The sequence below is a fragment of the Hypanus sabinus genome, chromosome 26, assembly GCF_030144855.1.
Source record: "Hypanus sabinus isolate sHypSab1 chromosome 26, sHypSab1.hap1, whole genome shotgun sequence".
In the NCBI taxonomy this organism is placed as follows: Eukaryota; Metazoa; Chordata; class Chondrichthyes; order Myliobatiformes; family Dasyatidae; genus Hypanus; species Hypanus sabinus.
In genome coordinates, this window is record NC_082731.1 from 5,396,175 (window position 1) to 5,424,073 (window position 27,899).

General features: G+C 44.0%; 1 long non-coding RNA gene across 1 annotated transcript; it reads left to right on the plus strand.

Annotated features, from left to right (window-relative positions):
• Positions 1-3,691: 3,691 nt before the first annotated feature.
• LOC132381765 (uncharacterized) lies at positions 3,692-25,875 on the plus strand. The gene is made up of 3 exons (XR_009508115.1): positions 3,692-4,016; positions 14,129-14,300; positions 25,440-25,875. It is a non-coding gene; the product is annotated as an uncharacterized LOC132381765 (long non-coding RNA).
• Positions 25,876-27,899: the final 2,024 nt, after the last annotated feature.

Genomic DNA, 27,899 nt, shown 5'->3' on the forward strand with positions numbered 1-27,899 from the left:
CAACTCAACAACGCTGATGCCTTCACCTACCTCGGAAGCTGCCTCACCTCCTCCTGCAGTCTAGATCGACGGGTCTCAAGCAGACCTGCAGAAGTTGGGGCATCCTTTGGCAGGCTATGGACACGTGTGTTGAGAGAAAATGGCATCGGGCTGAAGACCAAGATGACAGTCCACAGAACAATCGTCCTGACATCTCTGCCATACGGCTGTGAAGCACGGACCCCATACCGCAGGCACATCGAGATGCTTGACCAGTTCCACCAGCAATGCCTTTGCAAGATCATGGGCATCATGGGCAAGGCAGAGTCCTCACCACAGAAGTCCTATGAAAGACCAAGAGCTCTGGCACAGAGACACTGATCACGAAGGCTCAGCTTCGATGGTGGTCCAGACAACTGACTTCCAAAGATGGTGTTCTTTTCCGAGCTGGCACATGGCACCAGAAAGAAGGGAGGCCCCACAAAGACTGCATGAAAGTGTCCTTGAAGGCATGCAATATCCCGGTGACTGGTTGGAAGGCCTTGGCCAAAGACTGCAACACCTGGACTGCAAGGAGAGTGGGCCCAACTCTTCAATGGCCGCAATGTGTCCGACCTGTGGGTGCACCTGGGATTTGCTCTCATCAGAGGTGTTCCTGACGGACTTCCAAGAAGAAGAAGAAATCAGATGGAGTTAAACTGCTGCAGGATCCTGTCACATTTGGGATTGTTTCTAGTTCCTCTGTATTATCACCTTGAATCTGTTGGTCTTTTATTATGTATTTTTCATTTTTTTTTGTGTTAACCATCTGGTACTGTATTGACACAAGGAACCCTGTTTCTGGGAAGAACTCTGCAACTTAATTCAACACTTCCTTGTCGACATCTGCTCTGCTCAGATCACGGGGATGTCTTCCATGGAGGGTCACGCTCTTCCACTTTTTTCTTCTGCAGGGATAATTTCTTCACTTTGCTGGGTTGTACTTTCATTTAAGTTCATTGGTCTGTACTTAGTAATAGTTCAATAGTTCAATTTAATGTCTGAGAATGAATACAATATAGAACCTGAATTTCTTGTTCTTTTCAGACATCCATGGAAACAGAAGAGTGCCCCAAAGAATGAGTGACAGTAAAAAGTGTTTGAACCCCCAAAGCCCCCCCGCTCCCCCAGCAGCACAGAAATGGCCCTCCCCTTCCCTACTTCAGCAAAAACACATCAGCTCCCCCCACCCAGCAAGCAAGCAACAGCAAAGCCCTAAGAAAGACCATGATCCGCAGTACAACGAAAACTAATCGTTCATCCAACAACTTGAAATACCTCTCTCCCTAATAAAGGGGCAGAGAGGTGTCACCCTTTCACAGCAAGAGGGGAGACCACAGAGGACAAACAACTCTCTGATTTATACTTTTTCCCCAGGTTCTTTGACTCAAGAATCAGCAACAAATTCTCCCCCAATAACAAGAGAGCGAGTGCATCATTTGCTGAGTACAGAGCCCCTGCCAGCTGATCGACTGTTCCCGATGGTCTGTTTTCTCCCACAGTGCTTCGGTCTGCGGAAGAAATAGAATCACCTTGTCCCCATGGCTGTGAAGCTCAGAATCACAAAGGCACCCTTGTTTTCTAGAAAACGCCGTTGGGATATCGAAAAATGGCTACAAAGAACCCAAGTTTGAGTATAGCTGTAGGTCAGGGTCTTGGACAGAACCCCATGGAGAGCTGAATCCTGTTTTGTTGATGGAAAATATATCCTTAGAAGTTTTATCTGTTGTGTAAATTTTTAATATCTGTTATTCTGCTTCCTCCTCTTGTCCTAAGTAATGTTAATCCTAATTAGTATCAGTTCTATCTTAAATAATGCCAGTCCTGAAGAAAGGTCTTGGCCCAAAATTTAATACCACCATTCCCACAGTCCTGATTGAGAAGTTGCAGAACCTGGGCCTCTGTACCTCCCTCTGCAATTGGATCCTCAGCTTCCACAGTCAGAAGATCACAGTCTGTGCGGATTGGTGATAGCATCTCCTCCTCACTGATGATCAACACTGGTGCACCTCAGGGGTGTGTGCTTAGCCCACTGCTCTACTCTCTATATACACATGACTGTGTGGCTAGGCACAGCTTAAATACCATTTATAACTTTGCTGACGATACAGCCATTGTTGGTAGAATCTCAGGTGGTGATGAGAGGGCGTACTGGAGTGAGATATGCCAACTAGTGGAGTTGTGTTGCAGCAACAACCTGGCACCCAATGTCAGTAAGACTAAAGAGCTGATTGTGGACTTCAGGAAGGGTAAGACGAAGGAACACATACCAATCCTCAGAGGGATCAAAAGTGGAGAGAGTGAGCAGCTTCAAGTTCCTGGGTGTCAAGATCTCTGGGGATCTAAGCTGGTCCCAACATATCGATGTAGTCATAAAGAAGGCAAGACAATGGCTATACTTTATTAGGAGTTTGAAGATATTTGGCATGTCAACAAATACACTCAAAAACTTCTATAGTTGTACCATGGAGAGCATTCTGACAGGCTGCATCACTGTCTGGTATGGAGGGGCTACTGCACAGGACCGAAAGAAGCTAATCTGATCAACCATTCTAATTAGCTCTCCCCACTATCGATTACCCCCATCACTGCCCTGCACTGTGGACATTGTGCATTGTGAATACGTGTTGGTGTTTGTCTTTGCACACACTTTATTCCATTAACCTCTACCTTTATTTTATATAATTCCTTATGGTTTAGACTAATTGTTCCCTGTTGTATGTCGTGCCCTGACCAACACACTGCAGCAAATTCTTCATACAGGTAGACGGTTATGGTGAATGAAGTTAAACCCTATCAACTCCTTACTCTGGGTTGGCCAGGCGGTGTTCTGGGAGAGATCAGCAGGATCTTGGACGCAGTCTCCCTTTCCCCGCACCCCCACCTTCCGTTGCCAGCCCAGTATTTCCAGCATCTCCTGTTAGCACTGCCCAGAGGTTGCCAGAGTCTCCAGTGGACACCTTCCTTGCCAGCTCCCGAATGGTGCGTGGACTGCACTGGTGTGAAGGTGTGTGTGTGTACTGGTTAACCTGGGGCAACACTGCTAAGATGGAAAGTGGACTCTGCATTCATCACCCAGAACTTGGCCACAACTCATTGCTACCATCCAGGAGGAGGTTCGGGAGGCTGAAGACACACAAGCACGTTTCAGGAACAGCTTCGTCCTGTGCACCAGCAGATTTCCGAATGGACATTGAACCCATGTAAACTACCTCACTATTTTTGCTCTGCTTATTTATATAAATGGGATATGGAGGTTGTGTAGGCAGAAGGGGTTAGTTTAGTAGGGCATGTTTAATATTGTGTGCTGAGGAGCCTGTTGTGTGCTCTGCCATAGGGGTGTTTGATTTGCACCATCCACCTCCTTGAGCTCTGCCTTAATATCATGGGCAGTGCCAAGGGAGAAACCCTGACCCAGTCTCACCTCCACCAAGTGGGGTGGCACAATGCCAGTGACCAGGTTCAATTCTGCCAAACAATGTTTGTGTGTTCTCCCTGTGACCGTCCCAGATCCCAAAGATGTACAGCTTGGTAGGTTAGCTGGTCGCATGGGCGGCACAAGCTGGGCCGGAAGAGTTAGTTACGATACTGTATGTCTAAACTAACCTAAAAATCTGCAGGGCTCATATCACACTGAAGTGATTCTTTAAGACCAGAAGACATGGAAGGAGAATTAGTACATTAGCAGCAGACTGATTGATCTGAAGAGAGAGTGAGCTTCGTCAGGGAGAAGAGTTTAAAAAGGAGCGTTTTGTGGGGCTCGGCACATTAGTGGCGGACCAGTCGATTCAAGGAGCGACTGCGCTTCGCACAGGTCGGGGAGAAGAGTTTAAAAAGGAGCGTTTTGTGGGGCTCGGCACATTAGTGGCGGACCAGTCGATTCAAGGAGCGACTGCGCTTCTGAGAGAAGGGCGCAGACACCGCAGCTCATTATCGCACAAGGGCGCTGAGAAACCTCCAAAATAAAAAGAGGCGTTGTCAGAGCAGCGTGGCTCAAGGTAGGTTGCTTTATTCCCCCCCTAACAAGGGTAGGCCAGTTTTCTGTTCTGGGTTGTCAGATGTGGGATGCCAGAGAGACTCCTAGCCTCCCTGACGCCAGGTGCATCGAGCCACAGCTCCGGAGACACCGAGTTAAGGAACTGGAGCTGCAGCTTCTCAGGGAGAGTGAGGAGGTGATAGACAGGAGCTACAGGCAGGTAGTCAACCCAGGGCCACAGGAGACAGATAAGTGAGTGTCAGTCAGGAGAGGAGGGGAAGGAGGGCCTCAGGAAGTGTGGTCGTCTCCCTGAAACAATAAGTGCTCCATTTTGAGTGCTGTTGGGGGGGTGCTAACTGGAGAAGCAACTGGCTGTGTGCCTCTGGCACTGAGTCTGGCCCTCTGGCTCAGGAGGGTAGGGAAGGAAAAAGAAGGTAGCAGTTATAGAGGGGACTCTATAGTTAGGGGACAGATAAGTGATTTTGTGGGTGCAAAAAAGAAACAAGTATGGTAGCTTGCCTCCCAGGTCTGGGATTGCGTCCGTGATATCCTGAAATGGGAGGGTGAACAGCTAAGAGGTCATGGTACATATTGGTACCAATGACATATGTAGAAAAAGGGAGGAGGTCCTGAAAGCAGACTACAGGGAGTTAGGAAGGAAGCTGAAAAGCAGGACCTCAAAGGTTGTAATCTCGGGATTGCTGCCTGTGCCATGCATCAGCGAGCTTAGGAATAGAATGAAGTGGAGGATAAATGTATGGCTGGGGGCTTGAAACAGGGGGTAGGGATTCAGATTTCTGGATCATTGGCACCTCTTCTGGGGCAGGTATGACCTGTACAAAAAGGAGGGGTTGCACCTGAACATGAAGGGGACCAATATCCTGGTGGGGAGGTTTGCTAAGGCTATTGGGGAGAGTTTAAACTAAATTTTCAGGAGAGTGGGAACCGAAATGAAGAGGCAGAGGATGGGGAGGTTGGAACACAAGTAGAGACAGCTTGGAGGGAGTTTGTGAGGAAGGTTAGGCAGATGTTAGAGCAAAGGTGCACTCAACCTGATGGTTTCTGATGTGTCTATTTTAATGCAAGGACTATCCTAAACAAGGCAGCTGAACAGAGTGTGGATTAATACATGGAATTATGATGTGGTGGCCATTACAGAGACTTGGATGTCTCAGGGGCAGGAATGGCTGCAGAGTGTACCAGGCTTTAGATGTTTCAAAAAGGGGGGGGGAGGCAAAAGATGTGTGTGGTATTGCTGATCAGGGATGGTGTCATGGCTGAAGGAAAGGGGGAAGGCTTGGAGATATGGTCTACTGTGGGTGGAAGTCAGAGACAGGAAAGGGGCAATAACTCTACTAGGTGCTTTTTTATAAACCACCCAATAGTAACAGAGACATTGAGGAGCAGACAGGGAGGCAGATTCTTGAACAGTTGTGATTTTGATTATCTTAATATTGATTGGCATCTCCTTAGCGCAAGGGGTTTAGATAGGGTGATGTTTGTTAGGTGCGTTCAGGAAGGTTTTGTGATGCAATATATAGATAAGTCAACTAGAGGGGAGGCTGTATGTGATCAGGTATTGGGAAATGAACCTGGTCAGGTGTCAGATATCTCGGTAGGAGAGCATTTTGGAGATAGTGACCACAATTCTATCTCCTTCACCATAGTGCTGAAGAGGGATAGAAGCAGACAATTTGGGGTAGGAGGAAATATGATGCTATAAGAGAGGAACTTGGGAACATAAATTGGGAGCAGATGTTCTCAGGGAAATGCACAGCAGAAATGTTCAGGGAACATTTGCATGGAGTTCTGCATTGGTATGTTCCATTGAGTCAGGGAAAGATTGGTGCGGTAAAGGAACCACAGTGTACAAAAATGTGGAAAATCTAGTTAATGAAAAGTAAAATTTACAAAACGTTCAACAAACTAGGTACTGTTAAAATCACAAGGTTGCTAGGAAGGAGTTTAAGGATGGAATTCGGAGAGCCAGAAGGGGCCATGAGAAGTCCTTGGAGAGCAGGATTAAGGAAAACCCACAAGTTTTCCACAAGTATGTGAAGAACAAGAGGATAAGCCCTGTGAGAATAGGACCGATCAGGTGTGACAGTGGAAACGTGTGAATGGAACCGGAGGAGGTAGCAGAAGTACTTAATAAATACTTTGCTTCAGTATTCACCGGGGAAAAAGACCTTGGCAATTGTGGGGATGACTTAAAGTGGACTGAAACATTTGAGCGTATAGACATTAAGAAAGAGGATATGCTGGAACTTTTGAAAAGCATTAAAGTTAGATAAGTCACCAGATGAGATATACCCCAGGCTACTGTGGGAGGCAAGGGAGGAGATTGCTGAGCCTCTGGTGATGATCTTTGCATCATCAGTGGGGACAGGAGAAGTTCTGGAGTATTGGAGGGTTGCAGATGTTGTTCTCTTGTTCAAGAAAGGGAGTAGAGATAACCCAGGAAATTACAGACCAGTGAGTCTGACTTCAGTGGTGGGCAAGTTGGAGAAGATCCTGAGAGACAGGCTCTGATTAAAGATAGTCAGCGTAGCTTTGTCAAAGGCCGGTGGTGCCTTACGAGCCTGATTGAATTTTTTGAGGATGTGACTAAACACATTGATGAAGGTAGAGCAGTGGATGTAGTGTATATGGATTTCAGTAAGGCATTTGATAAGGTTCCCCATGCAAAGCTCATTCAGAAAGTAAGGAGGCATGGGTTCCAAGGAGACCTTGCTTTGTGGATCCAGAAGGCAAAGGGTGGTTGTAGATGGTTCACATTCTGCATGGAGGTCGGTGACCAGTGGTCTGCAGGGATCTGTTCTGGGACTCGTCTTCTGTGTGATTTTTTAAAATAAATGACCTGGGTGAGGAAGTGGAGGGATGGGTTAGTAAGTTTGCTGATGACATAAAGTTTGGGGATGTTGTGGATGGTCTGGAGGTCAGAGGTTACAACACGACATCGGTAGGATACAGAACTGGGCTGAGGAGTGGCAGATGGAGTTCAACCCAGATCAGTGTGAAGTGGTTCATCTTGGTAGGTTAAATTTGAAGACCGAATACTGTATAATATTAATGGTAAGACTGTTGGCAGTGTGGAGGATCAGAGTGATCTTGGGGTCCGTGTACATAGGACACTCAAAGCTGCTGTGCAGGTTGACAGTGTTGCTAAGAAGGCCTATGGTGTGTTCATATATTGTGGGATTGAGTTAAAGAGCTATGAGGTAATTTTACAGCTCTATAAGACCTTAGACAGACCCCACTTGTACTGAGTTCAGTTCTGATCACCTCACCACAGGAAAGGTGTGGATACTATAGAGTGCGGAGGAGATTTACAAGGATGTTGCCTGGATTGGAGGGCATACCTTATGAGAATAGGTTGAGTGAACGCGGCCTTTTCTCCTTGGAGCGACGGAGGATGAGAAGTGACCTGATAGAGGTGTATAAGATGATGAGAGGCATTGATCGTGTGGATAGTCAGAGGCTTTTTCCCAGGGCTGAAGTGGCTAAATTGAGGGGGCATAGTTTGAAAGTGCTCGGAAATGGGTACTGAGGGGATGTCAGGGGTAGTTTTTTACACAGAGTGGTGGGTGTGTGGAATGCTTCCCCGCCGGCGGTGGTGGAGGCGGATACGAGAGGGTCTTTTAGGAGCCTCTTAGACAAGTACATGTAGCTTAGGAAAATAGAGGACTATGCAGCAGGGAATTCTAGGCAGTTTCTACAGTAGGTTTCATGGTCGGCACAACATTGTGGGCCAAAGGGCCTGTAATATGCTGTAGATTTCTATGTTCGATGAGAGTTAGGCCACTCTGCTCTGCTCAGGTCTGCTCTGCTATTCCATCATGGCAGATTTATTATTCCCCTGAGCTCCATTCTCCTGCCTTCTCCCTGTAACATTTATCACCATTACTAATCAAGCATCTATCAAACTCTGATTTAAATATACCCAATGACTTGGCCTCCACAGCTGCCTGTGGCAATGAATTCCACAGATTCACTACCCTCTGGCTGAAGAATTGCCTCCTTTCTAAATGGACGTCCCTCAATTCTGAGGCTGTGCCCTCTGGTTCTAGACTCACTCACTAAAGGACACATCCTCTCCACATCCACTCTATCTTGGCCTTTCAATATTCAATCAATTTCAATGAGATCCTCCCCTTCATTTTTCTAATCTCCAGCGAATTCAGGCCCAGAGCCATCAAACGCTCCTCATGTTAACCTTTTCATTCCTGCAGTCGTTCCCATGTGTATCCTCCAGACTCTTTATTTTCCTTTCCCTCCTGGTCACCTGTCTAATTCACTCCGTACTGAGCTTCAGAACCTACACCCTTGTGAATATCCTGGGCCGAGAGTGACGGAGTTCCAGCAGTAGTTTCATTGCCTCCAGGGTTAACAGGCCACGTCCCATGCTGGTGGCCAGGCCTGAGAGCCTGGGGGTAGGTTTCGAGGGTGGGACTGATATGTGATTGTGGCCAGGGTGGAGTTGCAGATTTCGGCCGTTGGAGGGGAAGCCTACAAATGATTAGCACATCCTGTTTATAATACAGTGTCGAGCTGTTCCTCGCTCTCCACACTGCGCTCCAGAGCAGCGGGACAGCTCCCAGTCTCCAACGGTCAGGAGGAGCCTTCTTATTTGGGTAGAGTGGAAATGTGTAATCACAGAATCAGGCCCTTTGGCCCATTGAGTCTGTGCTAACCACCAGTCACCGATCCTGTTTTACTTTTCCCACATTTCCATCGACTGCTCTACGATTCTCCCGCCCATCCGCACACCAGGTCGTTTCAGCAGCTGATAAACCACCTAAACTTTGGCACACTGGAATACAGAGGGACCTTGGGGTGCAGGTCCCTGGCTCCCTGAGAGTGGATAGGGTGGTGACATAGGTGTATACCATTTGTTTGGGGTGTTGTACAAAAGTTGGCAAGTCGTGTTTATTTTTGTTTTTACTTAGAGGTACAGCAGGGTAACAGGCCTTTCGGCCCAACCCTTCCATACAGCCCATGTTACCATTCGGCCTACTAACCCTCGCGTCTTTGGAATGTGGGAGGAAACCAGAGCACCCGGAGGAAATCTACACGGTCATGAGGAGAACATACTAAAACCTTGCAGATAGTAGTGGCACTGAACTTACCATAGAACCATAGAACATTACAGCACAGTAAAGGCCCTTCAGCCCTCCATGTTGTGCCAACCCATATAATCCTTAAAAAAAGTACTAAACCCACACTACCCCATAACCCTCTATTTTTCTTTCATCCATGTGCCTGTCCAAGAGGTTCTTGAATACCCCTAATGTTTTTGCCTCCACCACCATCCCTGGCAAGTCATTCCAGGCACTCACAACCCCCTGTGTAAAAAACTTACCCCTGATGTCTCCCCTAAACTTCCCTCCCTTAATTTTGTACATATGCCCTCTGGTGTTTGCTATCGGTGCCCTGGGAAACAGGGACTGACTATCCACTGTATATATGCCTCCCATAATCTCGTAGACCTCTATTAAGTCCCCTTTCATTCTTCTACGCTCCAAAGAGAAAAGTCTCAGCTCTGCTAACCTTGCTTCATATGATTTGTTCTCCAAACCAGGCAACATCCTGGTAAATCTCCTCTGCACGCTCTCCATAGCTTCCACATCCTTCCTATAATGAGGTGACCAGAATTGAACACAATACTCTAAGTGTGGTCTTACCAGAGATTTGTAGAGTTGCAACATGACCTCTCTACTCTTGAACTCAATCCCCCTGTTAATGAAGCCTAGTATCCCATAGGCCTTCTTAACTACCCTATCAACCCGTGCGGCGACCTTGAGGGATGTATGGATTTGAACCCCAAGGTCCCTTTGTTCATCCACACTCTTAAGTAACTGACCATTAATCCTGTACTCAGTCTTCTGGTTTGTCCTTCCAAAATGCATCACCTCACACTTGTCCGGATTGAACTCCATCTGCCATTTTTCTGCCCAACTCTGCAGCCTGTCTATGTCCTCTTGTAACCTTCGACAACTTGCAGCTCCATCCACAACTCCTCCAATCTTCGTGTCATCCACAAACTTACTCACCCATCCTTCTGCCTCTACATCCAGGTCATTTATAAAAATCACAAATAGCAGGGGTCCCAGGACAGATCCCTGCGGCACTCCACTAGTCACCGACCTCCAGGCAGAATACTTTCCTTCCACAACTACCCTCTGCTATCTTCCTTTAAGCCAATTTTTTTATCCAAACAGCCAAGGTTCCACTTATCCCATGCCTCATGACTTTCTGGATGAGTCTCTCGTGAGGGACCTTGTCAACTTGTAATAGTGTTACACTAACACTCCATGCTGCTCATTTGCAGCTTCCTACATCTTTGGTTAGTCCATGTTTTGAGTGCTGTGTGCAGTTCTGGTCACCCTATTACAGAAAGAAAGTGAATTTGGGGAGGGTGCAGAAGATGTACAGCAGGATGCTGCCTTGAGTAGAGGGTACGAGCTGTAAGGAGAGTTGGGTTGTTTACTCTGGAGTGTCGGAGGCTGAGGGGCCAACTGATGGAGGTTTATTACATTATGGGATAGTCGAAGTATTATATGCATAGTGCCTTGTAAAAGTGGGCACATTAGGGACATTTAAGAGACTTAGACTCATGGATGAAAGAAAAATGGAGGGTTAGATTGATCTTGAAGTAGGTTTAAAGGTTGGCAAGCATTGTGGGTCAAAGAGCCTGTATGATGCTTAATGTACCTATGTACATTATTCAGCTCCCCCAACCCTTTGTTCACTTAAATGAGGGATTTTGTTCAATCTAACTGAAAATTGAAATGAATTGACTTTATTTCTTATAAACTTCACATACATGAAGAGTAAAAATCTTTATGTTATGTCTGTCTAAATGTGCAATGTACAATCATAGTAATTCATAATAATTTATAATAAATAGAACAGTCAATGTAACATAGAAATACGCTCAAATCAGCGTGAGTTAATCAGTCTGATGGCCTGGTGGAAGAAGCTGTCCCAGAGTCTGTTGGTCTTGGCTTTAGTGCTGTGGTACCGTTTCCCGGGTGGTAGCAGCTGGAACAGTTTGTGGTTGGGGTGACTCGGGTCCCCAATGATCCTTCGGGCCCTTTTTACACTCCTGTTTCTGTAAATGTCCTGAACAGAGGGAAGTTCACATCTACAGATGCGTTGGGCTGTCCGCACCACTCTCTGCAGAGTCCTGTGATTGAGAAAGTATAGTTCCCACACCAGGCAGTGATGCAGTTGTCACACAAGCTCTCAATTGTGCCTCTGTAGAAAGTCCTTAGGATCTGGGGACTCATACCAAACTTATTCAACCTTCTGAGGTGAAAGAGGCGCTGTTGTGCTTTTTTCAACATAAGCTGGTGTGTACAGACCAAGTGAGGTCCTTGGTGATGTTTATGCTGAGGAACTTAAAGCTGTTCACTCTCTCAACCCCAGATCCATCGATTTCAATAGCCCATCTCCATTCCTCCTGTAATCCACAACCAGCTTCTTTGTTTTTGTGACATTGAGGGAGAGGTTGTTTTCTTGACACCACTGTCAGAGAGATGACTTCTCTCTGAAAATTGAGGATTTTTATTTGTGAATCACATCTCCTTTTTCACACCACAGTCCAAAAAAACACAGAAAATTGTAAAGCATGAAAACCTAAAAATTCAAAAATTGAAATGTCAGCAGTTCAGAAGTATTCATCCCCCTTTGCTCTATGCTGATTTGAACCACCTCTTGCAGCTATTACCACCTGTAGTCTTTTTGGATAAGTCTCTATTAGGTTTGCACAACATGGAGCAGGATTTGCCCGGTCCTTCGTACAAAATTGCTCAAGCTGTGCCAGGTTAGTTGGGTAGTTGTGGTGGACAGCAATCTTGAGGTCTTGCCAGAAATGTTTGGGTTCAGGACTCTGACTGGACCACTCAAAGACATAAATATTCTTCATTTAAAGCCACTTCATGGATTGCTCTCGCCGTGTGCTTTGGGTCGTTGTCCTGCTGAAAGATGAACTTCCTCCCCTGTTTAAGCTTTCTGGCAGGAGCTGGCAGGTTTCTATCCAGGATCTTTCTGTATCTAGCATTCATGTTCGTCTTCCCATCAATCATGTCCAGATGTCTAGGCCCTGCTGCTGAAAAGCATCCCCATAGTATGATGCTACCTCCACCAGAGTGATGATGTTACTTGGCTGATGTCCAATATTAGACTTACACCACATGTACTGCTTAATGTTGAGGCCAAGAAGTTCCAGTTTAGTCTCATCTAACCACAAGACCTAATTCTTTACAGTACCTTCTAAGTGATGTTTTGCAAAGTCTTTAGGGCAAAGAGATGCTTTGATTTTAGCCAGGGCTTCTCCCCTGCCTCTCTTCCATAAATCCCCTGTTTGTGCAAGACCTTAGAGATTGTGGAGCTATGAATTTCATCTCCAGTTGCAGCCATTGATTTCTGCAGCTCACTGTTGGTATCACAGTAGCCTCTCTGAAAGTGTTATTCTTCTCCAGCGACCAAGTTTAGAGAGGTGGCCTGACCTGGATCGTGTGGCTGTGGTTTCATATTTCCTTTGACTTTTTCACGAAGGACTGCAATGAGCTCTGAGGTGCGTTCAGTGTCTTTGAGATGGTTCTGTACCCTTCCCTGGACTTGTGTTTCTCTATTATCATTTCTCTAACTGTCTTGAATGTTCTTTTGTCTTCATTTTGGTTTGGTCTGGTGACACTCTACCATACTGTTGGACCTTACAGGGAGAGGTGGTACTTATTCTTATGAATTAATTGAAAACAGGCGATCCTCCAATTTTCTACACCACCAGATCGGGAGAGTTGGTAAGTTAATACAGTACCGTGCACCTGAGGTAAGTTAGCATAGTAATTACAAAGGGGATGAATACTTCTTTCTGCCTCACAATTTTTTTTTAAATTTTTAGTAAATTGTTGACAAGTTTTGGAATATTTCTTTTGATTTGCCATGATACACAATGTTTTGCAGATTAGCTTGAAAAATCCCTTGAATATATTTTCAATTTAGGAAAAAAGAAAGTAAAATGTGAAAATAGTTGTGGGGGCTGAATACTTTTCCAAATCACTGTGTGTGTGTGTGTGTGTGTGTGTGTGTGTGTGTGTGTGTGTGTGTATATGTACACACACATATACATACCAAATCTCCTCAAACTCCTCATGAAATATAGCCACTGTTGTGCCTTCTTTGTAATTGCATTGATGTTGGGCCTAGGATGTTGACACCCAGGAACTTGAAACTGCTCACCCTTTCCATTGCTGATCCCTCGATGAAGACTGGTGTGTGCTCCCTGGACTTCCCCTTCCTAAAGTCCACTCAACCAGCTGATCTATCTCACTCTTGTACGCTTCCTCATCGCCATCTGGAATTCTGCCAACAATGCTTGTGCTGCTGGCAAAATTTATAGATGGCATTACAGAGGGTGGTAGGTGCCTGGAGCACACAGACAGGGGAAATGGTGGAAGCAGATGTGATAGTGAAGTTCAAGATGTTTTAAGGTACATAAACAGTTAGAGAATAGAGGGATATGGACCCATGTGCAGGCAGATGGAATTAGTTTGATTGGCCAGGTGTGGGCTGAATGGCCTCTTCCTGTGCTGTACTATTCTGTGCACATGTAGCACTGTAGTGTAATGGTTAGCGTGATGCTATCACAGCACCAGTGATTACTGACCGGGATTTGATTCCCATTTTTATCTGTAAAGAGTTTATATGTTCTCCCTGTGATAGCGTGGGTTTCTTCCGGGTGCTCTGGTTTCCTCCCACTTTCCAAAGGTATACGGGTTAGGTTAGTGAGTTGTGGACATGCTACATTGGCACAGCAAATGTGGCAACATTTGCAGGCTGCCCGCCAAAGCGTTGATGAAAGTGACGCATTTCACTGCATGGTTTGACGTAAGTGTGACAAATCTCTAATCTCCTGGTGCTCAACCCCCATCCTTGGAGGAAACTGGTGCATTCAGGGGAACCCAGACAGTCACAGGGAGAACGTGCAAACTCCACACTGACAGCACCTGAGGTCCTGAATACCAGCCCAGGGCCATCAAATGCTCCTCATATGGTAACCCTTTCATTCCTATGTGGAAATCTCCTCTGGACCCTCTACAATGCCAACACATCCTTTCTTACAAACAGGAGAAAATCTCAAGATGCTGGAAATCCAAAGCAACAGTGGAGGAACTCAGCAGGCCGGGACGCATCCATGGAAAAGAGTAAACAGTCGACATTTCGGGCCGAGACCCTTCATCAGAACTGGAGAAAAATGATGAGAAGGAGGTGGACGGCGGGGAGGAAGAAATACAAAGTGGTAGGTGACTGGTGACAGTTCCATGGGAGTAGGCAGTTTGAATGGTTTCAGCATGGACTAGATGAGCCAAAGAGCCTGTTTCTATGACTAGGACATGTTGGAATGGGAAGCAGAATTGAAATAGTGACCGCTGGGCTATCCTGCTTTTACTGGTGGACTTGGTGCTTGGTGAAGTGGTCTCCCACTCTACGCTGGGTCTCACCAATGATAACTGTAGAAAACCCCAACAGAGTCACAGGCAAAGTGTCTCCCAACCAGGACGTATTGTTTGGGGCCATGAATGGTTGTGAGGGAGGAAGTGTAGGGGTAAGTATGGCAATTGCTTTGCTTGCAAGGGTAAGCACCAGGAGGGAGATCAGTGGGAAGGGACGAATAGACAATGGAGTCACATAGTGAGTGATCCTTTCATTGATGTCGGGCCCAAAACTATTCACATCTCTCCAAAAGTGGTCTGACCAATGCCTTATAAAGCCTCAGCATTACATCCTTGCTTGTAGAAGGGTAGAAGGGTGGGTTGGCAAGTTTGCAGACGACACAAATGTTGGTGGTGTTGTAGATAGTGTAGAGGATTGTCAAAGATTTCAGAGAGACATTGATAGGATGCAAAAGTGGGCTAAGCAGTGGCAGATGGAGTTCAACCCGGAGAAGTGTGAGGTGGTACACTTTGGAAGGACAAACTCCAAGGCAGAGTACAAAGTAAATGGCAGGATACTTGATAGTGTAGAGGAGCAGAGGGATCTGGGGGTACATGTCCACAGATCCCTGAAAGTTGCCTCACAGGTAGATAGGGTAGTTAAGAAAGTTTATGGGGTGTTAGCTTTCATAAGTCGAGGGATAGAGTTTAAGAGACGCGATGTAATGATGCAGCTCTATAAAACTCTAGTTAGGCCACACTTGGAGTACTGTGTCCAGTTCAGGTTGTCTCACTATAGGAAGGATGTGGAAGCATTGGAAAGGGTACAGAGGAGATTTACCAGGATGCTGCTTGATTTAGAGAGTATGGATTATGATCAGAGATTAAGGGAGCTAGGGCTTTACTCTTTGGAGAGAAGGAGGATGAGAGGAGACATGATAGAGGTGTACAAGATATTAAGAGGAATAGACAGAGTGGACAGCCAGCGCCTCTTCCCCAGGGCACCACTGCTCAGTACAAGAGGACATGGCTTTAAGGTAAGGGGAGGAAAGTTCAAGGGGGATATTAGAGGAAGGTTTTTAACTCAGAGAGTGGTTGGTGCGTGGAATGCACTGCCTGAGTCAGCGGTGGAGGCAGATACACTAGTAAAGTTTAAGAGACTACTAGACAGGTATACGGAAGAATTTAAGGTGGGGGGTTATATGTGAGGCAGGGTTTGAGGGTCAGCACAACATTGTGGGTTGAAGGGCCTGTAATGTGCTGTACTATTCTATGTTGTATGTTCTAGTTCTCTCAAAATGAATGCTAACATTGCATTTGCCTTCCTCACCACAGACTGAACTTGCAAGTTAACCTTTAGAGAATACTGCACCAGGACTCCCAAGTCCATTTGCACCTCCGATTTCTGTATTTACTCCCTTTTGGAAAATCATTTACACCTTTATTCTTTCTACCAAAGTGCATGATCATACACTGTATTCCATCTGCCACTTCTTTTCCCATTCTCCAAGTGTGTTAAAGTCCTTCTGTAAACTTCCTGCTTCTTCAACACTAACAAATTCCTTCTTCTGCAGCCTTTTGACTTTTCTATCTATCACCTCCCTGCTCCTCAGGTCATCCCCACCCCCACATCACCCCTCTCAGCTGGCTCCCCCATCACCTTCCAGTTTGCACTCCTCCCCTTTCCCCGACGGTCTTAACCTGGCTTCTTCCACCTCGCTTCCCAGTCCTGATAGTCTCAGCCTGAAATGTTGACTCTTTATTCCTCTCCATGGATGCTGCCTGACCTGCTGAGTTCCTTCTGCATTTCTTGTGTGTTCCTCCCCATTACCTGCCCCCTCAGCCTATCATCTGCAAACCTGGCCAGAAAGGCAATCCCATCATCCAGATCATTAATCTATAAAATGAGAAGTGGTGGTCCCAACACCGACCTCTGCAGAGAACTGGCAGCCAACCAGAAAAGGCACCCTTTATTCCCACTATTCCCACACTGGAATGATGGCTGTGGACGTGTCAGGGCGGAGGTTCAGGGATCTAATCGCAGACCCAGTACTGCGCACACAGTGATATTAATTGAGTAACAAATCCCGAGGTACAAAGTGTCAAAGTTCAGGCAGGGATCAAAACATCCAGAGAAATCCAAAAACCAGAATCAGGAAACAGGCAGAGTCGATATTCAGACAGACAGATGCTGGAAAGGCTCAGGAAATCTCACTGGCACAATCTGGCAACAAACAGGTGAAAACACAGGACTGAAATACACTGAGCAATAACCAGAGAGGCAGGTGATAGGTGGAGCACAATGAGACACAGGTAATAATGAGAAACAGATGAGAGACGGAATACTCAGTGATACAGGGGCTGGGGTAGAGCAGGAGCGCGGACAGGAGCACATGGCAATACAAAACCACAGACTGACAGCTGGGGGAAACACACCAAAAGACAAAGTTCACCTGGAGGTACTGACAGGACTGTCTCTCCACAGAGTAGTATTGCCATTGGGATCTAACTGGATGGCTGAGATCCCAGTGCAACATTGTCTGTTGTCATCGCAGCCCATTGCACGGTAGCTGTAATCGCAGTGTGGTCACTGCAGTGTAGGAGAACTGCAGCCAGTTACCAGAGTGCGATCTGCTGCAAACCAACACCCTCACCTGCAGCTCCTTGTCCTTCCTGGTTTTCTTTGCAGTCTTGCCGAGTCCCAAATCCTACCACTTTCATCCAAACTTATCTTGACCTGGAAAAATCCTGCTCACGTTCAACCATGGAGACTTGTAGAAGGCCTGTTTAGAGTGAATGTGGAGAGAATGCTTCCAATAGTGGGGCAGTCTAGGACCAGAGGACAAGGACAGAATACATGGACGTCCCTTTTGAACAGAGATGATGAGGAATTTCTTCAGCCAGAGGGTGGTGAATCCGCGGAATTCATTGACACAGACAGCGGTGGAGGCCCAAGTCATTAAATCAGAGGTTAATGGGCGTTTGATTAGTCAGGGCACCAAAGGTTATGGAGAGAAGGCAGGACTGTGGGTTTGAGAGGGATAACAAATCAGACATGATGGAATGGTGGAGCAGACTCAATGGGCCAAATGACCCAATTCTGCTCCTGCAGTATATCTTATGGTCTTTTGATCTTACCTTTCAAGCTGCGGCCTAGCTCTTCCTGGCCACTAAGCCGAGGGCCTCCAGGATGTCTGTGGACGTCTACGGTCTTGCATCTAAGTTGCATTGTTAATCTGAATACATAGAATGTGGGAGACTTACTGACATCTGTGCTGTTGAATGAAAGCCTGATCATTCTGGGTATCCTAAGAGAAGGTGTTGTGATTGGGGCAATGGGGAGTCTGGTGCCTTCGGTATTAAAGAAGAATTCAGATAAAGTGCATGGCTCCGGAGATCTGGATGTGTCAGGGGCAGGAATGGCTGCTGAGTGTGCCATGTTTTAGATGTTTCAAAAAGGACAGGGAGGGAGGCAAAAGAGGTGAGGGTGTGGCATTGTTGATCAGAGATAGTGTCACGGCTGCAGAAAAGGATGAACTCATGGAGAGATGGTATACTGAGTCAGGGTGGGTGGAAGTCAGAAACAGGAAAGGGACAATAACTCTACTAGGTGTTTTTTTATAAAGTTTCCAATAGTAACAAGGACATCGAGGGGCAGATAGGGAGACAGATTCTGGAAAGATGCAATAATAACAGGGTTGTGGTGATGGCTGATTTTAATTTTCCTAATATTGACTGGCATCTCCTTACAACAATGGGTTTAGATAAGCCTACAAGAGGAGAGGCCGTACTTGACCTGGTATTGGGAAATGAACCTGGTCAGGTGTCAGATCTCTCAGTGGGCGAGCATTTTTGAGATAGTGATCACAATTCTGTCTCCTTTACCATAGCATTGGAGAGGGATAGGAACAATTTAGGAAAGTGTTTAATTGGAGTAAGGGGAAATATGAAGCTATTGGGCAGGAACTTTGAAGAATAAATTGGGAACATTTGCATGGTGTTCTGCACAGATGTGGTCCATTGAGGCAAGGAAAGGATGGTTGGTAAAAGAACCGTGGCGTACAAAGGATATGGAAAATCTTGTTAAGAAGAAAAGAAAAACTTACAAAAGGTTCAATAAAGAAGGCACTAATAGAGTTCTAGAAAAATATAATGTTGCCAGGAAGGAGCTTAAGAATTAAATTAGGGGAGCTAGAAGCGGCCATGAGAAGGCCTTGGCGAGCAAGATTAAGGAAAACCCTGGCATTCTACAAGTATGTGAAGAACAAGAGGATGAGCCGGGTGAGAATAGGACCGATCAGGTTTGACAGTGGAAACGTGTGTATGGAACCGGAGGAGGTAGCAGAGGTACTTAATAAATACTTCCCTCGGGATCAATAAAGTATGTCAATCTTCGCTTCAGTATTCACTGGGGAAAAGCACCTTGGCAATAGTTGGGATGACTTACAGTGGACTGAAATTTGAAAGGTTCCCAATGAACATTTGGAGAGGCATAATATGATTAGGAATAGTCAACATGGCTTTGTCAAGGGCAGGTCATCCCTTACGAGCCTGATTGAATTTTTTGAGGATGTGACTAAACACATTAATGAAGGAAGAGCAGTAGATGTAGTGTATATGGATTTCAGCAAGGCATTTGATAAGGTACCCCATGCCAGGCTTATTGAGAAAGTAAAGAGGCATGGGATCCAAGTGGATATTGCTTTGTGGATCCAGAACTGGCTTGCCCACAGAAGGCAAAGAGTGGTTGTAGACGGGTCATATTCTGCATGGATGTCAGTCACCAGTGGTGTGCCTCAGGGATCTGTTCTGGGACCCTTACTCTTCGTGATTTTTTAAAATGATCCGGATGAGGAAGTGGAGGGATGGGTTAGTAAGTTTGCTGGTGACACAAAGGTTGGTGGTGTTGTGTTGATAGTGTGGAGGGCTGTCAGAGGTTACAGCAGGACATTGATAGAATGCACAACTGGGCTGAGAAGTGGCAGATGGAGTTCAACCCAGAAGTGGTTCATTTTGGTAGTTCAAATATAATGGCAGAATGTAGTATTAATGGTAAGACTCTTGGCAGTGTTGAGGATCAGAGGGATCTTGGGGTCCGAGTCCATAGGACACTCAAAGTAGCAACGCAGGTTAACTCTGTGTTTAAGAAGGCATACGGTGTATTGGCCTTCATCAATCGTGGAATTGAATTTAGGGGCCGAGAAGTAATGTTGCGGCTATATAGGACCCTAATCAGACCCCACTTGGAGTACTGTGCTCAGTTCTGGTTGCCTCAGGAAGGATGTGGAAGCCATAGAAAGGCCTTTTCTCCTTGGACCAACAAAGGATGAGAGGTGACCTGATAGAGGTGTGTAAGATGATGAGAGGCATTGATCGTGTGGATAGTCAGAGGCTTTTTCCCAGGGCTGAAATGGTTGCCACAAGAGGACACAGGTTTAAGGTGCCGGGGAGTAGGTACAGAGGAGATGTCAGGGGTAAGTTTTTTACTCAGAGAGTGGTGAGTGCGTGGAATGGGCTGCTGGAGTCGGATACGACAGGGTCTTTTAAGAGACTCCTGGATAGGTACATGCAGCTTAGGAAAATAGAGGGCTATGGGTAACCCGAGGTAATTTCTAAGGTAAGGACATGTTCGGCACAACTTTTTGGGTCAAAGGGCCTGTATTGTGCTGTAGATTTCTATGTTTCTATGAAATGCTTGAGCATTTCATTAAGAAAGAGGATGTGCTAGAGATTTTGAAAAGCATTAATTTAGATGAATTGCTGGGAGCAGACGAGATGTACCCCAAGCTACTGTGGGAAGTCAGGGAGGAGATTGCTGACCCTCTTGCGGTGATCATCAGTAGGGATGGGAGAAGTACCGGAGGACTGAAGGATGGCAAATGTTCCCTTGTCGAAGAATAACCCAGTGAGTCCGACTTCAGTGGTGGGCAAGGTGTTGGAGAAGATCCTGAGAGACAGGATTTATGAGCATTTGGAGAGACATAATCTGATTAGGGATAGTCAGCATGGCTTTGTCAAGGGCAGATTGTGCTTTATGAGCCTGATAGAATTCTTTCAGGATGTAGCAAATGTTACGTACCCGTGGGTATCTTGTACCTGTCACGTGACCATGATGTAATTGAAGTTATGCTGGACATGAGGTAATGGTCTTGTGAGTGGTATTCAGCAACAATAGATATTGATGAGTTCCTGGCTTCACCAAACACAGTTATTAGCGAAGGCGTAAAAGGGTGAGGTATTGGAGATTGCTGGCAGGTTGGAACTTAAAGATATTTCGAAAGATGCAACAAAGCCTGTAATTCAACGAAAAATTGTGGAACATTTTGTAGAGTTGAGTGTTTTCGATGTATCGATTTTAGATCGGTTTTCTGTGAGTAAAGCAGTGATTCAGTTACAGTCGGAACGAATAGCACTAGAAAAGCTGAAAATAGAAGCTGAATTAAAACAGAAGGAATTAGAAGCTCACTTGGAACTAAGTCGGTTAGAAGCTGAAAATAAAAAGAGGGAATTTGAACTTAAGATGGCGGAATTAAAATCTGAGAATCAGTCTTCTGGTTCTAGAAAACCGTTTGTTGTTGGTCAGGAAATTAAATTGGTCCCTCCATTTAGTGAAACAGAAGTAGAGAAATATTTCCAACATTTTGAAATGATTGCTTTGATTTCAGAGTGGCCGAAAGAGAAATGGTCAGTGTTGTTGCAGAGTGTAATTTGTGTAAACCACAGCAGGTTTATACAACTTTAACTGTTGAGCAAGCACTTGATTATGATATTGTGAAGCAGCAGATATTGAGCGCATATGAGTTGGCCCCAGAAGCTTATAGAGAAAGATTCAGAAATTTGAAGAAATCTGGGAAGAAAACATATGTGGAATTTGCCTATGATAAAGCTATGTGTTTTGAGAGATGGGTTTCCTCTAAAAATGTAAATGGGGACTATAATAAATTGAAAGAGTTGATTTTAATGGAAGAATTTAAAAGAAGCATCCCTGATGAGATAAGGACATACTTAAATGAGAGAGACACTGCTACACTGCAGGACTCTGCTAAATTAGCTGATGAGTATGCTTTAATCCATAAGAATAAATTTTCTCAGGATAGAATTTTTAAAAGGAAAAGTAACATAGTGAATCAAGGTAAATCAGAAGTTAATGAGAAAGGTAAGGAGGAAGGTAAGCCTGTGAATGAAAGACAATTTGGTCCCATTTGTAGTTATTGTAAGAAACCTGGCCATGTAATAGCTAACTGTTTCCGACTGAAAAAGAAAGAGAAGGAAGCAGTCCCAGATGCTTGTGTGCAACATACTGAAACACCTGTAAATCCACAGGGTTTGATAAACACAAATGAGGTTTTGTTAGAGTCTGACCAGGTTAAAAAGGGATATGATCATTTTATAACTGAAGGGTTTGTATCCTTGAAAGAAGGATCTACTCTGGTGCCAATAAAAATCCTTAGGGATACTGGAGCTTCTCAATCATTGATGTTAGACAGTATATTGAAGTTTAATGAAGAATCTGATACTGGTGAGGTAAACTATATACGAGGTGTTGGGAGTGCCCTTATGCCTGTACATCTGCATAAAGTAAATTTTAAATCAGGGTTAGTTATAGGATTTGTTAAAGTAGGATTACAGCCTAGCTTACCTGTGAAGGATATTTCTTTATTATTAGGTAATGACTTGGCAGGTGGACAAGTTTTTCCTGAAGTGCATTTGACAATGGAGTCAGAGGAACCAGAGATGAATTCTAACACAGATTCTTCCTGTGTTGTGACTACAGCTATGACTAAAAAGATTGATGCGCAGAAGGAGGTTGTTACTCTTGACTGTTCAACTCAGGATTCGAGTTTTGAGGATGTGTCAGAGATTTTCTTACCTTCATTGTTTGAACAAGGTTCTTGGAGTAAGTCTGACTATGAAGATTTATCTCTGCCTTGGAAGCAGGTGATAGCAGAGCAGAGTAGAGACCCTGAGATTATAAAATTAAGAGAACAAGCTCTACCAGATAGTGAAATTGAGGTGGTGCCAATAGGATATTATTTTGAAAAAGGATTGTTGATGAGGAAGTGGAGATCACCTACAATTCCTACAAGTGATGAATGGAATATTGTTTATCAGGTAGTTGTCCCTAAAGTTTATCGAAATGAGATTTTAACTTTAGCTCATAATGTGCCCTTAGGTGGACATCAAGGGGTAAGGAAAACTGTGGACAAGATTTTAAAACATTTTTACTGGTCTGGTTTAAGAAAAGATGTGGCGATGTTTTGTAGAATGTGCCATACTTGTCAAGTTGTGGGTAAACCAAATCAAGTTACACCAGTGGCTCCATTACAACCTATTCCAGCATTTGGTGAACTGTTTTCTAAAATTATTATAGATCGTGTAGGTCTATTACCAAAGACAAAAACTGGTTATCAGTACTTGTTAACTATCATGTGTACTTCGTCTAGGTTTCCAGAGGCAGTACCACTTAGGAATATAATGACTAAAACTGTAACAAAGGCGCTTATAAAATTCTTTACTTATTTTGAGTTACCTAAGGAATACAATCTGATCAAGGCAGTAATTTTATGTCTGGATTGTTTCAACAGATAGTTTATAAATTGGGAGCTAAGCAGATTACCTCATCTGCATACAATCCAGAATCACAAGGTGCCTTGGAGAGGTTTCATTCTACCCTCAAGAATATGATTAGGATGCGTTGTGTAGAAAATGAAAGTGATTGGGATGAGGGTATAAACTTACTACTATTTGCAGTAAGGGAATCGGTACAAGAATCCTTAGTTTTCAATCCATTTGAACTTGTATTTGGGCAAAGAGTTAGAGGACCTTTAGCCTTATTAAAAGAACAATGGATTAATAAAGAGGTACACATTAATTTGTTAGACTATGTTGTGAAATTCAAGGTCAGATTACATAAAGCTTGTAGCTTAGCCAGGGAAAATTTAAAATTGGCTCAGGAGAAAATAAAAACCTGGTATGATAAAGGAGCTAGGATGAGGATGCTTAAACCTGGAGATAAGGTGCTGGTTCTTTTCCCAGTGCAAACGAATCCTTTACAAACTAGATTTCATGGTCCTTATGAAATTGTGTCTAAAATCAATGATGTGGATTATGTGGTAAAAACTCCAGATCGTAGAAGGCCAACACAACTTTGCCATATAAATATGATAAAGCCATATTATGAGAAACAGTCTGCTACTATGATTGTTGTGGTCAATGATAATGAGTTTGATCTCACTAGAGACATAATGGATAATTCATTTGAAACTTATTCTAAACCCAACATTGTTGCTGCCAGGTGACCAAATTCAACCATTCTGGAAAATATTGATGAGAAATTAGCACATTTACAGCCAGAGCAGAAACAGCAGATGAAACAATTAATTTTCAAATATAAAGATTTATTTCCAGATGTTCCTAGAAGAACTACCATAGCTTCACATGATGTAGATGTTGGAGATTCCAAACCCATTAAACAACATCCATATAGGATGAACATGGTAAAGTGTGAACTTGCTGAGAAAGAAATTAAATATATGCTAGAGGATAATGTTATTCGACCTTCTAACTCGAATTGGAGTTCACCCTGTGTTATGGTGCCAAAACCAGACGGTAGTATTAGGTTTTATACGGACTATAGGAAGGTGAATGCTGTAACGAAAACAGATGCATATCCAATTCCTAGAGTAGATGATTGTGTAGATAAAGTTGGAAAAGCAAAGTTCCTTACAAAGATTGATTTATTGAAAGGGTATTGGTGTGTTCCATTAACAGATACAGGTAGAGAGATTTCTGCATTTGGGCTATATGAATATAATGTTCTTCCATTTTGGATGAAGAATGCCCCAGGTACTTTCCAGAGGATGATTAACTCTGTGATTCAGGGATTGAAAGATATAGATGCTTATATTGGCGATTTAGTGACAGGAAATGATACTTGGGAAGCACACATTATTGCAGTGGAGAAATTGTTTGAAAGACTTTCAAAAGCTAACTTAACTATTAATTTAGCTAAGAGTGAATTTGGACATGCCACTGTGACTTACCTTGGTTATGTTGTGGGTCAAAGTAAGGTAGCTCCTGTTCAGGCAATTTTAGAGATTCCCACTCCAACTGGGAAAAAAACTCTCAGAAGATTCTTGGGAATGGTAGGATATTACCGAAAATTTTGCAAGAATTTTGCTAATGTTGCCTTTCCATTAACTAACCTCTTGAAGAAGAATGAGAAGTTTGTGTGGACAGTGCCTTGTCAAGAAGCATTTGAAAAATTGAAAACAATGATATGTCAACAACCGGTGCTCAAGGCACCTGACTTTGAAAAACCTTTTTCATTGGCTGTGGATGCTAGTGATGAGGCTGCAGGAGCAGTATTAATGCAAAGGAATGAGGGTGATGGGGTTGATCATCCAGTAGCTAACTTTTCTGAGAAATTTGATAAGCACCAAAGAAACTATTCGACAATAGAGAAGGAATTGTTATCTCTTGTGTTAGCTTTAGAACATTTTGATATGTATGTTGGTACAACTCAAAAGCCAATTATAGTCTACACCGACCATAATCCGTTAGTGTTTCTGAGTAAGATGAAAAACAAAAACAGAAGGTTATTAAATTGGAATTTAATGTTACAGGAGTACAATATTTTAATGACTCATATTAAAGGTAAAGATAATGTAATTGCTGATTGTCTATCTCGATGTTGAACGTACAATATAATTTTTTTATATGGAGTGATATTTTAACATTTGTAACACTCCTGTGTAATAATCTGTAAGTTGATATATGATAATACTATGTATACTGTGTATGTTGTCCTGCTGTGATGCAGGAGTTTTTGTTGGGACGTTGTTTAAGTTGTCTGTTACTCCGTTATGCTGTGTATTTGCTTTCATGACGCAGTTTTGTTTTAAAGTGGAGTTTTAATTCTTACTGTAAGGTACATTATTGTTGTGCCGGCAGTTTTGAAAATCACTGCCAGTTATGTTTGATGTATCTTTGATTTAATTTTAAAGTCTGAGTATTGGAGAGTGAAGATTTACTGGAGTACAGAAACCCGAAGGATTGAGTAAAGTTGGTGCCGTTGGTGGTAATACAGGATTGACCTTACTGGATCTTCATTCCGGGAATAGTAACCTGCATCCGAGATAGCCCCTGCATTGTAAGAGCAGAAAGGGTTGGGCGCAGTGTTATTTGTCAAGGAAGATGTCAGTTCCTTCAAACCGTTTTTATTTCCTTCATCATGAACCTTTCGGGCAAGGCATATTTTGGCTGGGATCAGCAGTAATGCCACGTTGTTGAGGAATTCGTTACTTCAGGAGAGTCTTTCCTAATTGACTGTATAAATCATTTGGACTTTCGCATTTATTGCTTTAAGAACTGTTCCGAGTTGCCGTATAGCAGTTAACTTCCGGTTAAGTTAGTAGTTTGTTTACTTTTCATTTTTATTGAGCAGAGTTTAAATAAATGTTTATTTGTTTATAAAAAACCTGTCTCCATTCTATATTCATTGTTGCTGTATCATAACAATATAAGACCTTGGTCAGATCCCACTTGGAGTACTGTGTTCAGTTCTGGTCACCTCACTACAGGAAGGATGTGGATTCTATAGAGAGAGAGAGCAGAGGATGTTGGCTGGATTGGGAAGTGTATCTTCTGAGAATAGGTTGAGTGAACTTGGCCTTTTCTCCTTGGAGTGATGGAGGATGAGAGGTGACCTAACAGAGGTGTATAAGATGAAGAGAGGAATTGATTGTATGGATAGTCAGAGGCTTTTTGCCCGGGCTGAAATGGCTAACATGCGGGGGCATAACTTTAAGGTGCTTGGAAGTAGGTACAAGGGGGATGTCAGAGGTAAGTTTTCCACGTAGAGAGTGGTGGGTGCGTGGAATGCACTGCCAGAGAAGGTGGTAGAGGCAGATTCAATAGGGTATTTTAAAAGACTCTTCGATAGGTACATGGAGCTTAGAAAAATAGAGGACTATGCGGTAGGGATATTCTAGGCAGTTTCTAGAGTAGGTTACATGGTCGGCACAACATTGTGGGCCAAAGGGCCTGTGACGTGCTGTAGGTTTCTATGTTCTTTGTTTTATGTAGATTACTCCAAGATTGGGGGCTTGGTGGACAATGACAAAGGATATCAAAGCTTGTCAAGTGATCTAGACCAAAAGTAGTAACAGAATTAGGCCATTTGGCCCATTGAGTCTGCTTTACCATTCTATAATGACTGATTTACTATCCCTCGCAACCCCATTCTGCTGCCTTCATCCTATAACCTTTAATGCCCTGACTGATCAAGAACCTAACCTCTGCTTTAAATATACCGATGTCTTAAGAACATAAGAAACAGGAATAGGAGCAGGCCTGCCCTCCCATTCAACCTGCCTGCCTTTCCCCCATAACCCTTATTAGGCAAAAATCCATTCAACCTTGTCTTCGATATATTTACTGAGCTAGCCTCCACTGCTTTATTGGATCCCTCTAGCAATGAAGGCCAACATCCCATTTGCCTTCTTGATAGCCTGCTGCACCTGCAAACCAACATTTTGTGACTCATGCACAAGCACTCCCAAGTCCCTCTGCACAGCAGCATGCTGTAAATTATTTTACCATTTAAATAATAATCTGCTCTTCCATTTTCCCTTCAAAGGCGGATGACCTCGCATTTACCAACATTGTACTCCTTCTTCCAGACCCTTGCCCACTCACTTAATCAGCATTATTTGCTTTTCTGCTTAATTTAGTGTCATCAGCAAACTTAGATATACTACACTCGGTCCCTTCTTCCAGATTGTTAATGTATATCATCAACAGTTGCAGGCCCACCACTCACCACTGATCGCCAACCAGAGAAACACCCATGTATCCCAACTCTCTGTTCTCTGTCAGTTAACTAATCCCCTATCCATGTTAATACATCACCCCAACTCTGTGCATCTTTATCTTACGGATAAGTCTTTTATGCAGCACCTTATCAAGGGCCTTCTGACATCCAAGGAAATAACATCCATCTATTCCCGCTATTCACTGTGCTCATTATAATTTCCAGTACGCTTGTCAAACAGGACCTGCCGTGCTGCATCTGCCTAATGGATCCATTTCTTTCCAGGTGCCTCACTATATCTTCTTTAATGAATCATTTTCCCAAATACAGATATTAAACTAACTGGCCTATAGTTACCTGCCTTTGCCTACATCCTTTTCTGAACAGTAGCGTGACATTCGCTGTCTTCCACTCCGCTGGGACCTGCCAAAGCCTCTACTATAACTTGGCTGCTATTTCTTTCAGTACCCTGGGATGCTCGATGTGGCAATGAATTCCCTATTCCTCAGCCTCTGGTTAAACACTTGAAGGGCTGAAGAGTTTGTTTCTCTGCTGTGGAGCTCTGTGACTCTGCTGAAACCTCAGCTAAGGACTGAAAGCTAAAATTAAACCGCTACCAGCATGACATTACAGCTTATGCCATTAAAACACG